The following is a 14571-nucleotide window of genomic DNA, read 5'->3' as shown; positions in this document are numbered from 1 at the left end:
TCCGGATTAAAATGACCCTGGGGCGGGGGCTGAATCCAGGATCCGGATTAAAATGACCCTGAGGCGGGGGTTGACTCCAGGATCCGAATCAAAGTGACCCCTGGGGCAGGGGTTCACTCCAGGATCTGGATTAAAGTTACCCCAGGGCAGTGTGTCACTCTGGATCCAGATTAAACTGAAGCCAGGGGCCGGAGGTGACTCTGGATCTGTATTAAAATGACCCATGGGGTGGGGTGGGGGGGCAGGAGGGTGTCACTTTTATCCAATTTATCCCATGAATCTTCTTTCCCGATAGTGCTGCAAATGGTTCCTTTTCAAGTATTTATCCAGTTCCCTTTTGAAAATTACTATTGATTAGATTAGAGATACAGCACTGAAACAGGCCCTTCGGCCCACCGAGTCTGTGCCGAACATCAACCACCCATTTATACTTTCTTTTTCTTTCTTTTCTTTTGGGCCTCCTTATCTCGAGAGACAATGGATACGCGCCTGGAGGTGGTCAGTGGTTTGTGAAGCAGCGCCTGGAGTGGCTATAAAGGCCAATTCTGGAGTGACAGGCTCTTCCACAGGTGCTGCAGAGAAATTTGTTTGTTGGGGCTGTTGCACAGTTGGCTCTCCCCTTGCGCCTCTGTCTTTTTTCCTGCCAACTACTAAGTCTCTTCGACTCGCCACAATTTAGCCCTGTCTTTATGGCTGCCCGCCAGCTCTGGCGAATGCTGGCAACTGACTCCCACGACTTGTGATCAATGTCACACGATTTCATGTCGCGTTTGCAGACGTCTTTATAACGGAGACATGGACGGCCGGTGGGTCTGATACCAGTGGCGAGCTCGCTGTACAATGTGTCTTTGGGGATCCTGCCATCTTCCATGCGGCTCACATGGCCAAGCCATCTCAAGCGCCGCTGACTCAGTAGTGTGTATAAGCTGGGGATGTTGGCCGCTTCAAGGACTTCTGTGTTGGAGATATAGTCCTGCCACCTGATGCCAAGTATTCTCCGAAGGCAGCGAAGATGGAATGAATTGAGACGTCGCTCTTGGCTGGCATACGTTGTCCAGGCCTCGCTGCCGTAGAGCAAGGTACTGAGGACACAGGCCTGATACACTCGGACTTTTGTGTTCCGTGTCAGTGCGCCATTTTCCCACACTCTCTTGGCCAGTCTGAACATAGCAGTGGAAGCCTTACCCATGCGCTTGTTGATTTCTGCATCTAGAGACAGGTTACTGGTGATAGTTGAGCCTAGGTAGGTGAACTCTTGAACCACTTCCAGAGCGTGGTCGCCAATATTGATGGATGGAGCATTTCTGACATCCTGCCCCATGATGTTCGTTTTCTTGAGGCTGATGGTTAGGCCAAATTCATTGCAGGCAGACGCAAACCTGTCGATGAGACTCTGCAGGCATTCTTCAGTGTGAGATGTTAAAGCAGCATCGTCAGCAAAGAGGAGTTCTCTGATGAGGACTTTCCGTACTTTGGACTTCGCTCTTAGACGGGCAAGGTTGAACAACCTGCCCCCTGATCTTGTGTGGAGGAAAATTCCTTCTTCAGAGGATTTGAACGCATGTGAAAGCAGCAGGGAGAAGAAAATCCCAAAAAGTGTGGGTGCGAGAACACAGCCCTGTTTCACACCACTCAGGATAGGAAAGGGCTCTGATGAGGAGCCACCATGTTGAATTGTGCCTTTCATATTGTCATGGAATGAGGTGATGATACTTAGTAGCTTTGGTGGACATCCGATCTTTTCTAGTAGTCTGAAGAGACCACGTCTGCTGACGAGGTCAAAGGCTTTGGTGAGATCAATGAAAGCAATGTAGAGGGGCATCTGTTGTTCACGGCATTTCTCCTGTATCTGACGAAGGGAGAACAGCATGTCAATAGTCGATCTCTCTGCACGAAAGCCACACTGTGCCTCAGGGTAGACGCGCTCGGCCAGCTTCTGGAGCCTGTTCAGAGCGACTCGAGCAAAGACTTTCCCCACTATGCTGAGCAGGGAGATTCCACGGTAGTTGTTGCAGTCACCGCGGTCACCTTTGTTTTTATAGAGGGTGATGATGTTGGCATCGCGCATGTCCTGGGGTACTGCTCCCTCGTCCCAGCACAGGCATAGCAGTTCATGTAGTGCTGAGAGTATAGCAGGCTTGGCACTCTTGATTATTTCAGGGGTAATGCTGTCCTTCCCAGGGGCTTTTCCGCTGGCTAGGGAATCAATGGCATCACTGAGTTCCGATTTGGTTGGCTGTATGTCCAGCTCATCCATGACTGGTAGAGGCTGGGCTGCATTGAGGGCAGTCTCAGTGACAGCATTCTCCCTGGAGTACAGTTCTAGGTAGTGCTCAACCCAGCGGTCCATCTGTTTGCGTTGGTCAGTGATTATGTCCCCCGATTTAGATTTGAGGGGGGTGATCTTCTTGATGGTTGGCCCAAGAGCTCTCTTCATGCCATCATACATTCCTCTGATGTTTCCGGTGTCTGAGGCCAGCTGAATATGACTGCATAGGTGTTGCCAGTAGTCGTTTGCGCAACGCCTAGCTGTTCTTTGTGCAGTACTTCTGGCTGCTTTAAGTGCTGCGGATGTTAAATCGCTGGGGGCTTTCTTGTAGTTCAAAAGTGCAATGCGCTTAGCGGCTATGACAGGTTCCAACTCTTCATTATGAGATTGAAACCAGTCTGCATTTCTCTTCGCACTTTTGCCGTAGGTGGTCAAAGCTGACTCATAGATGGCGTCTCTGATGTGGGCCCACTTGGTCTCAGCATCCCCTGTGGGAGTGTTTTGAAGGGCTGTTACAAGTGAATTTAGAAATTTTTGTAACAGCTGTGGGTGAGAAATTCTGCTCGTGTTGATGCGCGGGTGGCCCTTCTGCTTGGAATGATGCAACTTCTTTGGTCTGAGTCTAACCTTGCTGCACACCAGGGAGTGGTCGGTGTCGCAGTCCGCACTGTGGAAGCTGCGTGTGATTTGAACACTGTTTAAGGCGGCTCGCCTTGTGACAATGAGGTCTAGCTGGTGCCAACGACCCATTTATACTAATCCTACACTAATCCCATATTACTACCAAACATCCCCACCTGTCCCTATATTTCCCTACCACCTACCTATACGAGTGACAATTTATAATGGCCAATTTACCTATCAACCTGCAAGTCTTTTGGCTTGTGGGAGGAAACCGGAGCACCCGGAGAAAACCCACGCAGACACAGGGAGAACTTGCAAACTCCACACAGGCAGTACCCGGAATTGAACCCGGGTCCCTGGAGCTGTGAGGCTGCGGTGCTAACCACTGCGCCACTGCTTCCTTTTTGCAATGCATTTCAGATCATAACAACAAGCAGTGCAAAAAAAAAATCACGTCACCTCCTCCCTGGTTCTCTTGCAAATTATTTTTTAAAAATGCATAGTGGATAGGGTCCAAACTCCCAATAAAGCAGTGAATTCTCTATTTCTTAACTCCAAAAAAGAAAGAGCTTGAGAGACATTTGGAACAGAATAGAAAGAGAAAGGCTTATGGTACAGAAGGAGGATACTCAGCCCATCATGTCTGCGCCAGCCAAAAAAAGAGCTATCCAGTTCAATCCCACTTTCCAGCTATTGGTCCGTAGCATTGTAGGTTACGGCATCTCAGGTGTTTTGAAATTAGTTGAGGGTTTCTGCTTCTACCACCCTTTCAGGCAGTGAGTTTCAGACCCCCAGCACCCTCTGGGTGAAAAATGTACTCCTTAACTCCCCTCTAATCCTCTACCAATGACTTTAAATCTATGCCTCTTGGTTATTGACCTCTCTGCTGATGGAAATAGGTCCTTCCTCTCCACTCTAGGCCCCTCATAATTTTGTACAAATTAAATGGGCCTTCAGCCTTCTCTGTTCCAAAGAAAACAACCTCATAGCCAAAAATCTCCATTCCTGGCACCATCCTCATAAAGCTCCTCTGCACCCTCTTTAGTGTGTTCACAACTTTCCTAGGATGTGGTGACCAGAATTGTATGCAGTACTCTAGCTGCAGTTTAACTAGTGTTTTATACAGTTTTAGCATAACCCTCCTGCTCTTATACATTAGTCCTCGGCCAATAAAGAAAAGAATCCTGTATGTCGCCTTGACCACCTTATCAACCTGTTCTGCTACCTCCAGGGATCTATGGACATGCACTCTAAGGTCCCTCTGTTCTTTTACACTTCTTGGCATCCTACCATTCATAGTGCATTCCCTTGCTTTGTTTGTCCTCCCCAAGGGAGGTTTTAAATGATTACTTTTCATCTGTGTTCACTTTGGAGAAGGACGATGTAGATGTAGAGATCAGGGAGGGGGATTGTGATATACTTGAACAAATTAGCATTGAAAGGGAGGAATTATTAGTGGTTTTAGTGGGCTTAAAAGTGGATAAATTCTCAGGCCCAAATGAGATGTATCGCAGGCTGTTATGTGAAGCAAGGGAGGAGATGGCAGGGGTTCTGACACAAATTTTTAAATCCTCTCTGGCCATAGGAGAAGTGCCAGAGGACTGGAGGACAGCGAATGGCGAATGTGGTACCATTATTCAAGAAGGGTAGTAGGGATAAACCAGGTAATTACAGGCCGGTGAGTCTAACATCAGTGGTAGAGAAACTATTGGAAAAAATTCTGAGGGACAGGATTAATCTCGACTTGGAGAGGCAGGGATTAATCGAGATAGTCAGCATGGCTTTGTCAGAGGGAGATCATGTCTAACCAATTTGATTGAATTTTGCAAGGAGGTGACTAGGTGTGTAAATGAGCGTAAAGCAGTTGATGTAGTCTACATGGACTTCAGTAAGGCTTTTGATAATGTCCCGCTTGGGAGATTGGTCAAGAAGGTAAGAGCCCATGGGATCCAGGGCAATTTGGCAAACAGGACCCAAGATTGGCTTAGTCTCAGGAGGCAGAGGGTGATGGTCGAGGGTGGTTTTGCGATTGGAAGCCTGTGACCACGGGGATCGGTGCTGGGACCTTGCTGTTTGTAGTGTACATTAATGATTTAGACGAGAATATAGGAGGTATGATCAGTAAGTTCACAGATGACACAAAAATTGGTGGTGTCGTAAATAGTGATGAGGAAAGCCTTAGATTATATGACGCTATAGATGGGCTGGTAAGATGTTTAGAGCAGTGGCAAATGGAATTTAATCCTGAGAAGTTTGAGGTGATGCATTTTGGGAGGACTAACAAGGCAAGGGAATATATAATGGATGGTAGGACCCTAGGAAGCACAGAGGATCAGTGGGACCTTAGTGTACTTGTCCATACTGAGGGCAACAGCGCAGGTAGATAAAGTGGTTAGGAAGACATATGGGATACTTGACTTTACTAGCCGAAGCATAGACTATAAGAGCAGGGAGGTTATGATGGAGCTGTACAAAACTCCAGTTAGGCCACAGCTGGAGTACTGTGTACTGTTCTGGTCGCCACACTATAGGAAGGATGTGATTGCACTGGAGAGGGTGCAGAAGAGATTCACCAGGATGTTGCCTGGGCTGGTGCATTTCAGCTATGAAGAGAGACTGGATAGGCTAGGGTTATTTTCCTTAGAGCAGAGAAGGCTGAGGGGGGACCTGATTGAGGTATATAAAATTATGAGGGGCATAGATAGGGTAGATAGGAAGAAACTTTTTCCCTTAGGAGAGGTGTCAATAACCAGGGGGCATAGATTTAAGGTAAGTGGCAGGAGGTTTAGAGGGGATGAGGAAAGATTTTTTCACCCAGAAGGTGGTTGGAATCTGGAATACACTGCCTGAAGGGGTGGTAGAGACAGGAACCCTCACAACATTTAAGAAGTATTTAGATAAGCACTTGAAACTTGGCTACGGGCCAAGTGCTGGAAAATGGGATTAGAATAGATAGGCTTGATGGCCTGCACGGACACGATGGGCTGAAGGCCTGTTTCTATGCTGTATAACTCTATGACTCTAAATGCATACCTGACACTTCTCTGGATTGAATTTCATTTGCCATTTTTCTGCCACCTGACCAGTCCATTGATAACCTCCTGCAGTAAATGGCTTTCTTCCTCACTATCAACCACACAACCAATATTCATATTATCTATAAGCTTCTACATTCTGCCCCCTACATTTAAGTCTAAATCATTGATATATACCAAGAACAGCAAAGGACCTGCAGAACCCCATTGGAAACAGTCACCCATTATCCTTTGCTTCCTGTTACTAAGCTAATTTTCCCACTTTCCCTTGAATCCCATGAGCTTTCAATTTTCTGACCAGTCTGCCATGTGAGGGTTTGTCAAAAGCCTTGCTAAAATCCATGTAGACTACATCAAATGCACTACCCTCATCGACACTCCCTGTTACCCCCTCAAAAAAGTTCATTCAAGTTAGTCAGACAGGACCTTCCCTCAACAAATCAATGCCAACTGTCGTTGACTAATTCATGCCTTTCTTAAACAATGATTTGTATTGTTTCTCAGAATTTTTCCAATAATTTTCCCACCACCAACCGTAGGCTAACTGTCCTGTAATTATTTGGGCTATCCCTTCTTCCCTTTTAAAACAGCAGTACAGCATTAGCAATCCTCCAGTCCTCTGGCACCATGCCTATAGCCAGAGAGGACTGGAAAATTATGGTAAGAGCTTCCCCTATTTCTTCCCCTGCTTCCCTTAGCAGCCTGGGATATATTTCATCCAGGCCTGGTGGTTTATCCACTTTCAGGGATGCTAAGTATCTTAATATTTCCTCCTTCACTATTGTTATGATCCCTGTGGAGATCAACAAACCAAAAAATCGAATTTAACGACTGACCTCAATAGAAAAACCATACGACAAGATTTCATTTGTGTAAATTTAGTAATCAAATTCTCTTTAATAATCAAACCAAAATCAACTTAATTAAATATGATATAACCGTCAAATCCTGGTCTATATATATTTAGTTTATACATTATATGTTAATTATCAGATACAACAAAGATCGATCTCACGGATTTACAGGACAGTGCACTCAGCAAATATGGCACCAGTTACAGTCATAAAGTCCATCAGATCTCTGAACTTTTCAGGTTGATCTCCAGATTGTGCCGGAATTTTACGCCCCCAAAAGAGCGGGCTGGTGGTAGCTTGGGTGGGGGAAGCCTCTGCTGCCAATTTACGCAGGGCGGTGGCGGCGAGAAATGGCTCGCCCTCTCCAGGCCAATCAAGGCTCTTATGTGGCCAATTACGGCCACTTAAGGGCATCTGCCTGCCGTCACAGGGATTTTACGGTTGACGGACAGACGGTTAAGGCCTCGGAAAAACCGCCTGATAAAACTAGGCGGCCTTCTGGTGGCCTGGGAGGGGGGCCCTCCTGATTGGGCACCCTGTGCCTGACAGAGGGCCGCCCCTGAAGCCACAACCACCCCCAACGCGCAACATGCCACCTGCCCCCCCCTAACCAAACCCCCCTTGCCTCGCCGGGGCCCAACCGATTGCCCCCTGCAAGCCCCAAAAACTTACCAGTTTTCCGTTGCTCTCCATCATCTTCATCCTTGAGCTGGGTTGCAGTCCCAGCAGTGGCCACAACTCCCGGTGGCACTGCTGGGACTATGAGCTGCTGGCCCGCTGATTGGCTAGTTGCTACATTAGGCGGAACTTCCTGCTTTCATGAGGTGGAAGTCCTGCCCAAGACCAATTAAGGGCTTGGAGACCGTAAAATCTGGTCTGGATCCCCAGGCCCGGCGGAGGCGGGATCGCCACCTACTTTTTCCCTGCCCACCGTAAAATCCAGTCCTGTCTTCCAAGATGCAGTCGCTGATTTTCCTACAACAGCAGTTCCCCTGCACTCCCGGACTCCACAGATACTGTCTCCACCAAAACTGCACATGCCTCTGGAACTTCCTTACCTCTGCTCACAACTGCCTTGATGGTGTAACTCCACCAGTATTGCCTTAAGTAGCTGCAACAACTTGTATTTGCCAATGGCCATATTCCAGAATCAGTTTTCTCTCTCTGCAGCTTCCCTGCCAAAAAGCCTGCAGCCTCCTTGAACTCTGCAATCATCAAATCTGTGCTTGGAAAGCTCTAGATTGTTGGACCTCAGTTGTATGATCTCATGGGTTACACAAAGAGAGACGAAGACCGACTGTAGCTTTAAGAAACTTTATTGTAGTACTTAGTGGTTACATCATCAGCAAAGCGAACAAGAACAACACCTGGGCTCTCCTCCCTCTTCCTCCTGTCTCTTCCCTGCCTGGGCGGGGAAATCAAGCCTTTCTTATAGTTCTTCTTACAAATCAGTGACACTCCCGTTATGTTCCCAATTGGTTTACAGACTTTGCAGTTTCTTGGTGTCAGGGCCTGATTGGGGTACTGCCTTGTCACCCTCTCCTCAAGCAGTTTCTCATCCCCCTATCTCCTTGGAACGTTGGGCTGATTGTTGTACAATAGGCTACTATTCGGCAGGCTGCAGCTGTCCTGTTAGTTTTTGCTTGTTAGTCTATTTCTACTGATAAGCTGTCTGTGCAGACCTGAAGCTATGAAGTTATTTCTGATAAGCTGTCTCTGCAGCTCTGAGGTTAGTTTGTTAGTAATACATGATTGATTAATTATTTCACCTTAAATATCCCCATATTATTCTGTTCTCGAAAATTCTGTTCCCACAGTCCCCCCTTTGATTCTTCAAAACACTTTTAAGAATCATTCCCTTGATCCCACCTAGGTGCCTTTAATGGTCTCTGCTTGTTTAGAAACAGCCTTCAACACCCTGAGGAGTCGCACTCAATACATTGCCTGCTTGTGCCACAGCCTCACAGCTCCAGCGACCCGGGTTCAATTCTGGGTACTGCCTGTGTGGAGTTTGCAAGTTCTCCCTGTGTTTGCGTGGGTTTCCTCCGGGTGCTCCAGTTTCCTCCCACATGCCAAAGACTTGCAGGTTGATAGGTTAATTGGCCATTATAAATTGCCCCTAGTATAGGTAGGTGGTAGGGAAATATAGGGACAGGTGGGGATGTGGTAGGAATATGGAATTAGTGTAGGATTAGTATAAATGTGTGGTTGATGGTCGGCACAGACTCGGTGGACCGAAGGGCCTGTTTCAGTGCTGTATCTCTAAAACTAAAACTAAAACAGGAGGGGCCCGCGGGAGCTCTGTAAAAGCATAAGTTTTGCATGGGCTTCAGTTACTTGTTTACAAAAGCACTTAATAAACAAAAACATCAAATACAGAATTACAACTATAACTAGAAATAAGACCAAACCCTGTACCACTGAAGTCCCTATCGAGCCCAGCCAACTGGTCGCCCAACCACATAAGATGGAAGCTGGGGGTTGTTTTAGCTTTTCCACCTCCTTTCGGATGTGTGCTGCCAGATTGGAAATTTCTTCGGAGCTATCTGGAATGTAAGTACAGCACTCGGGTCCTATCAGGGCACATGTACCCCCCTTTTCTGCTAGGACAATATCTAAGGCCATTCGGTTCTGGAGTGCTACGGTGCGGATAGCTACCATTTCTGCATTTATTTTATCAAGGGCTTCGGCGGTGTCATTGGCCACTTTTTCTAGGACTGAAGCAATATTGATGGATTCCCGAGCTATTTTACCTGTCCCGTACCACGGGAACATGATCGAGAAAAATCTCTCAGTCTCTGTGATAGCTCGTCTCCTTCTTCGTCCCTGAGGTGGCTTGTGCAGGGAGGTCAAATGATGGATATAAGGTGTAACATAACCTAAGTAACATGATCTTGTCCAGAATTCCGGTAACCAGGGATAGGTTTTGTTGCCGCAAATAAAGTAAGTACCGTTGTAGGCAATGGGGTTTCTAGCTGTTTCGGGGTCCATCCGCCAGGTGGCGTCCCGCTCCTTTAGTTCCTCAAGGTCCCCCAGGAGAATAGATTTAGCACCTGGAGTCACATTGAAATAGTGGGAGCAGTTACTTCGTCCCACTTCTCGTCCACCCTTTTAGTCTCTAACCAGGCATATGAATCCCTGTGGTCTTCCCACGCCTGAGGTGTTGGTAAGGACCAAGAACGGAGGTTCTCTGGTCCGATTGTAATGGGGCCGGTACCACCCCATGAAGGCCCGTCTGTTCCGTGACCCTTTTGCGATCCATTCCGCCATCTCTGATACATTAAACGGAATGGGACGTAAGGGGATGCCTCCCCTGGAGTGGATAGGCACGTGTGCACATATCAAACAGCGGGAGAGGTTAGCTTCTTTGGCCTAAGTATCGGTCATGTAAAGGAAAGAGTTAACATGTAATTCTCTGGACACTCGATTAGTTTCCCCATGTGGACAGGTTTGGTTTGACAAAAATGAGCAACTACTTAAAATACATGCAAAGAAGATAATACAAATTTTAAACATGGCAACAATTAATAATTCGCCGTTCAATCACGGGTTGCTCGTTTTACGTGAGAGGCGTGTATCCGGGCTTTCTTTCCTTCGACTTTAACTGCTGCCTGGGTTGTCAGTAGCACTTGGAAAGGTCCCTCCCACTTGGCGCCCAAAGGTTCTTTGTGTATTTTCTTCACGTAGACCCAGATTCCTGGGACGATGTCGTGCCCTCCTTCTGGTGGGTCACCCCAAGCTGCCGATACCTGCGAGGAAGCAGAACTGATATCATTTGTTAAGTTCTTGCAATATTCTAGTAAAGTGTCACTCATCAAGTGACAATCAGCTTTACGCAGATCAATTGATCCCGGCAAAGACATGGGTCCTCCTGTTATTACTTCAAATGGGCTCAGGCCTGTAGTTCTGTTCGGGGTCGCTCTAATACTACACAGAACTATCGGCAATGCCTGAGGCCATTTTATTCCTTCCTGGTGATACTTGGATAGTCGCTGTTTTAGCGTCTAATTCATTCGTTCCACTTGACCTGATGACTATGGGTGATGAGGACAGTGTAAATCCCACGTAATGTTTAGTAGTCGACTGACTTCCTGACAAACCGCGCCTGTGAAATAAGTTCCTTGATCAGAGTCAATGCTGACCGGTACTCCCCATCTGGGGATGTAATCCTTACACAGGACCTTCGCGGTGTGATTGGCCGTGGCTTTTCTGGCTGGGACAGCTTCTACCCATCTAGAAAATTTGTCAACAATGACTAAAATGCCGGTGTATCCCTGGCAAGGTGGGAGAGTGATATAGTCAACTTGTAAGCACTGGAATGGGCCGGCTGGAGCAGGGGCTTTTAATTGAGGCATTATCGTAGTGGGTCCTGGATTGTTTTTCTGATGGACCACACAGCGGTCAGCCACCAGCTGTGTGTGTTTTTTAAACCCTTGGCTCCACCAGCTTTTCTGGAACCGTGCAGTCATCTGTTGCGGGGCCAGGTGTCCCCAGGAGTGAACTTGTTGGGCTAAAAAGGGCATCAGCGCCTGTGGTGCGACAGGTTTCTCGGTGTCCCTTTGCCTCCAGATGCCATCGTCACATAACTTAATCCCTGCTTCTATCCAGGTCAATTTTTCATCTTTGGAGCATTCACTCTGCATCACTTGTAGGTCTTGTGTCAGACGGGATGCATTCAGTTGACACATTTGCGTCCGTGCGTCCGGGGGATCACCCTGCGAGGCAGCTTCCTTGGCTGCCTTGTCGGCTAGGGGATTCCCTTTTGCTTCTGTAGTGTTGTCTTTCGTATAGGCTTTACATTTCAAAATAGATACCTTTTGTGGCAATTGCATCGCCTCTAGCAAGTCTCGAACTTCTTTCCCATTTCGAATAGGTGTACCAGCCGGGGGTGAGAAATCCTCTTTTGCGCCACAACTGACCAGTCATGAGCGACTCCAAAAGCATACCGTGAGTCTATGTAAATATTAGCTGTTTTCCCTGCTGCTATTCGACATGCTTCCGACAGGGCTCGCAGTTCGGCTTGTTGGGCCGACGTTCCTGGAGACAGGCATCCCACTTTCACAACTTCATGTTGAGTTGTAACTGCCCATCCTGCTTTCCGTATACCGTTGTCAACAAAGGAGGATCCGTCTGTGAATAGGATTAAATCTGGGTTGAGCAATGCTTCTTCTGCCGCTAGGGCTGTCTCCTCTGTTTCTTCCATAATCTCTACACAATCATGTTCTTCTTCCTCTATCTCCTCAGACCACAGGAGCATAGTCGCTGGATTTACCGGGCTGGCCCGGACAATGTGGAGATTGGGATCCTCTAGGACTGTTGTCCATTGGGTCCATCTAGCTGTGGTCACTTGGGATACTCTGTTCATGGATAGCAAAGTGTGGACTGTGTGCGGACACTTAACGGTTAACTTTTGATATAACACCAGACCTGCAGTAGCCATTACTGCTTGACATGTATGTAGCTTTCATAGCTCTTAAGCAACTGCCCCATCCTAGGGCGACAGTGTCCAGTCTTTTCGAATAATATCCAATAGGTCTCTGTTTGTCCCCGTGTTCCTGCGTTAGTATGACAGTCATATATCCCTCTTTTTCGTGTACAAACAGGGTGAACGGTTTCCCATTGTCGGGGATTCCCAGGGTTGGCGCTGAGCACAAAGCGCTTTTTAAATTTTCGAAAGCTTCTTGTTGTTCTTTGGTTAGGGTAACTGATTCTTTAGAGGCCCGCTTTCCCTTCAGTTAATGGTTGAGCCAGCTGTGTGTAGGAGTCGATCCAGTTTCTGTTGAAGTTACACAAACCCAAAAAGGACCTAAGCTCCTGGATAGTGGTGGGCAGTTTGGCAGCTCGAATGGCGGCGGTCCTGTCCTGGGTGAGTTCTCTCTTTCCTTTCGAAATCTTTTGTCCCAGGTACACGACCTCTCCTTCTACTATCTGTGCTTTGTCGATACTGGCTTTGTGTCCTCTCTGATGAATGTGGTCCAGCAGGGTACGCAGATCTTGCTCGTGCTGTTCTTCTGTCTCAGAGGCTGTTGTCCATGTACAGGATGACCGTGGAGTACATGGAAGGTAACTCCCTCAAATGGTTTTGTAGGGCCATATGAAATACCGTGAGGCTGATGTGGAAACCCTGCGGCAACCGTGTCCAGGTATACTGTTGTTGTTGTACAGTAAAGGCGAACTACGGTTGGACTTCGGGTGCCAGTGGCACTGACCAAAATCCGTTGGCCATATCGATAACAGAGAACCATTCATGTTCCGGCTTCAGGGCATTAAATATCGTAGAGGGGTCAGCTACCAGAGGGGCCTTTTGATGAATACACTGGTTAGCCTTTCTATAGTCGACAGTAAGCCGCCAGGTCCCATTTGGCTTCCGTACTGGCCACACAGGGCTGTTTGAGTTACCGTGTGTTTTAACCAGCACGCCTCGCTCCTCTAGCTGTCTAATTATGGGTTGGATTCCTGCAATACATGTTTGACTGATGGGGTATTGCTTATTACAGGGTGGAGCAGATCCCGTAAACATTGCCGGTTCCATCTGAAGTAGCCCACAATCGTTCTTATCCTGGGCCCATATTGGGTGCTCCCTCAGCTGCTCTTTCTTCAAACTTCTGATAGACCAAGTTACCTGGCCGCCTTCGAAATGCAACGAGGAGTTCAGCTGAGTGAGAACGTCCATACCGAGATCGGCTTGGTCCACCGGACCCACCCAGACCGGTGTTATCAATTCGTGCGGACCAAGACTGATGCGTACGGGCTGGGTCCTCTTAATTACCAACCCATTGCCCCCAGCTGCGTAAGCTCTTTTAGTCTTACTGTCCATCGGTAGGGAGTTTCCATATTGTTGAGGTAGACACGTTAATTTGGCTCCAGTATCCAATAAGATGTCAATGTCTTGATCGCCCACCCTCGCAGTTACATACAATCCATCTTTTCTACTTTCTACTAGCGCTAGGAGAGGCGCCGAAAGGGCGAGGGAGGTCTCCTCTAGTTTTTTGTTGCATCGAGTAAGGAGGACATCTCCTTCTGTTGCTGGGGCATCAACCATTTGAACTTCTCAAAGAGGTCGTTGGCATCAGTGGAGGGAGCTGGTTTGGGTGCCGGGTTGCGTCCTTGGCATCCTCTGCCTCGTCCTCTCGCTCTACATACCTTAGCCCAATGGCCTTCCTTCCCGCAGTAGTAACAGGGGCCGGGTCGCCTAACTTGCTCTTTGTCAGGCTCTTTCGGTACTGGATCCGTCTGCACGGCTCGAAGCTTGACTCCCATATCCCTGTCCAGCTGAGCGCATCTGTCAATTAGCTCTGAGTATTTCACTCTTACTGCGTCCCACTCCGGTAGGGTGGCCTTCAGTATTTTAGACAGTTCTGGCTTTAGTCCATCAACAAAAGCGGATTTTAAGGGTCCAAAACTGGTGTCGTCCAGATCCTCTGGAGTAGGGTCTACTATCCCTGAGTATTCCACCCAGGTGGAATAAACCTCTCTTTATACTCCTGCACGTCCTCGGAGTTCATCTGCTGACAGGCTGCAACTTTGCCCCAGTCCGTTTTTGCAGTACAAAACTCTCACAACCACTTGTTAATCGCAGTCCATCCAGCGTCTAGTAGTTGACCATCTTCACCCAAAGCAATTTGGACCTCTCTCCTTAGCTTTCAGCTCGCTCGTCCAGGAACCATTACGGCTAGGATCTATACCCCGTCCCATGGATGGAGATCGTAAATTCCCTTGAATCGTTCCAGCTGCTCCCACGTTTTCAGACCCCATTTCTTCGGGTCGGGCAATCTTGTGGACCACTTGT

This window comes from Heterodontus francisci, chromosome 1 (genome assembly GCF_036365525.1).
Source record: "Heterodontus francisci isolate sHetFra1 chromosome 1, sHetFra1.hap1, whole genome shotgun sequence".
Lineage (NCBI taxonomy): Eukaryota > Metazoa > Chordata > Chondrichthyes > Heterodontiformes > Heterodontidae > Heterodontus > Heterodontus francisci.
The sequence above is the reverse complement of the archived record's forward strand: the minus strand, read 5'-3'. Positions refer to the sequence as shown.